This window comes from Sceloporus undulatus, chromosome 7 (genome assembly GCF_019175285.1).
Source record: "Sceloporus undulatus isolate JIND9_A2432 ecotype Alabama chromosome 7, SceUnd_v1.1, whole genome shotgun sequence".
Classification (NCBI taxonomy): domain Eukaryota; kingdom Metazoa; phylum Chordata; class Lepidosauria; order Squamata; family Phrynosomatidae; genus Sceloporus; species Sceloporus undulatus.
In genome coordinates, this window is record NC_056528.1 from 1,927,313 (window position 1) to 1,929,514 (window position 2,202).

The 2,202-nt window shown below is 41.1% G+C and overlaps 1 protein-coding gene across 3 annotated transcripts in view; it reads left to right on the forward strand.

Annotated features, from left to right (window-relative positions):
- Positions 1-2,202, forward strand: part of DRAXIN (dorsal inhibitory axon guidance protein) — a 9,972-nt gene that overhangs the window by 1,008 nt on the left and 6,762 nt on the right. The window contains exon 2 of one of the 3 annotated variants that reach the window (XM_042478001.1): positions 533-791. The exons of 1 other annotated variant lie outside the window; for it this stretch is intronic. The gene's annotated coding sequence lies outside the window, so the exon portion shown is untranslated. The remainder of the gene's footprint in view (positions 1-532; positions 792-2,202) is intronic. One more of the 3 variants, XM_042478002.1, reaches the window with a different exon arrangement.

Genomic DNA, 2,202 nt, shown 5'->3' on the forward strand with positions numbered 1-2,202 from the left:
TCCTTCCTTCCTTCCTTCCTCTACCTATCTCTTATCTATCCATCCTTCTCCTTCCTTCCTTCCTTCCTATCTCTTAGCCTTCTTCTCCTTCTTTCCTTCCTTCCTCTTCCTATCTCTTATCTGTCCTTCCTTCCTTCCTTCCTTCCTTCCTTCCTTCCTTCCTTCCTTCCTTCCCTGGGTCCCATTGTTGCCTCCCTTCCCTTGAGCATCCTTAGGGAGTTTCCCACAATGCACTGCCAGGGAGGAGGATGGGGAAGGATGGAGGAGGGGGGAAGGGGTCACAAAGACACATCCCCCCCAAAAACCTGAAGTGGAGGTTCAGAGAGGGGGGACCAGTCCTGCCCCATAACAACCCCAGCAATGGGAGAGACCTAGAGCACCCTCCTCTGGTCCTGGGTCCCAGAGTCCCTCTTTGTCTCCTTTGTCTGTCTGTCTATGGATTTCCCAGGCCCCTCCCTCTTCTTGCCTGGCCCTCCCCCTTGGTCTCCCCCCCACTTTGGGGTATTTATTGTTATTATTAAACCCCCCCTAGAAAGAAAGGGGGGTCCCAGACCCCTCCCCTTCTGCCAAAGATGAGGCTTCCAGCCCAGGCTTTCCCCCAATCTGAGTGCTTCAAGTTTGCAGTCTTTCCTCTTCCAGCCCCAGAGAGCCTTCTGGTTTGGGGCAAGGAAAAGGAGGAGACAGAAAGAGCCTAGCCTGGCCTTTGGGGTTCTTGGAAGGAGAGCCAACAGGGTCGGTCTCCCATCCCTCTGCCATCCTCCTTCTCCTCTGCTGGACTTTGCAAAAAGTAGGTGAGTTTTGATGGGGGCAGAAAAAGTGACCCATTTGGAGTCAGCAAAGGCTGCAAGTAGGGTTTGGGGGGGCTGACTCTCCCCAAAAACAGGGGTCAAGGTGGTTTAGCGATAAAAAGGATAGATATGATAGACAGATATAAATGAGAGAGAGAAAGAGAGGATAGATAGATAGATAGATAGATAGATAGATAGATAGATATGATGATGATGATGATGATGATGATGATAGATAGATAGGTAGAGATAGATAGATAGATAGATAGATAGATAGATAGAGGTCCAAAGGGGGTCAGGGGGTTATTTTGGGGTGCAAGGGTTTTTATTCTGCATTTGGGAAGAAGAGATAAAGGGAGGAATTGCTATTGAGAGATATGGATCAAGGAATAGATAAATAGGTAGGTAGAGATGGATAGAGCAATGGGTAATTATTAGAGAGATAGGTAGATAGATAGTTATCAGGTGGATGGAGAGATAGGCAGAAAGAGAGAGAGCAAGAGATAGATAGATAAATAGAAGGATAGATAGATATGGGTTTACAGATAAGGATGGATAGCTATGCTGTTATTGTGGTTATTACTGTTATTGTTCTGTATTTATACCCCACTTTCCCCCTATAGATAGATAGACAGACAGACAGGTATAGGCAGAACTGTCTACAGATATAAAATAGATAGGTAGGTAGGTAGGTAGGTAGATAGATAGATGGATAGATAGATAGATGGATGGATAGATAGTGGGTGGAAATAAATAATAATAAATAGTGGGTAGAAATAGATAATAAATAGATATAGTTATAGCTATTAAATAGAGAGAAAGAGAGAGAACTAGCTACAGATAAAATAGATAGATAGATAGCTATAGATAGTATGTAGACAGACATAGATAACTATATATGTAATAAATAGATATATTTACCACAATTCAATAAATAGTAATAGGTAAGCAGAGAGAAAGAGAGAGAACTAGCTATGAGAGATAGATAGATAGATAGATAGATAGATAGATAGATAGATAGCTATAGACTGTATGTAGACAGATATAGATAACTATATATAATAAATAGATATACCTAGTTCAGTAAATAGTAATAGTCAGAAAGAAAGAGAACTAGCTACAGATAAGATAGACCCATAGATAGATAGATAGTAGACATAGATAACTATAGATAATCAATAGATATAGCTACAGCTATTCAATAAATATAGTAATAGGGAGAGAGAGAGAGAACTAGCTACAGATAGGATTGAAGATAGATAGACAGTACATAGATATAGATAACTATAGATAATAAACTGATATAGCTTTTCAATAGATAGATAGTCAGAGGGGGAGAAAGAGAGCTGGGGGAAACTAGCTACAGATAATGATGATAGATAGATAGATAGATAGATAGATAAACTACAGCTAT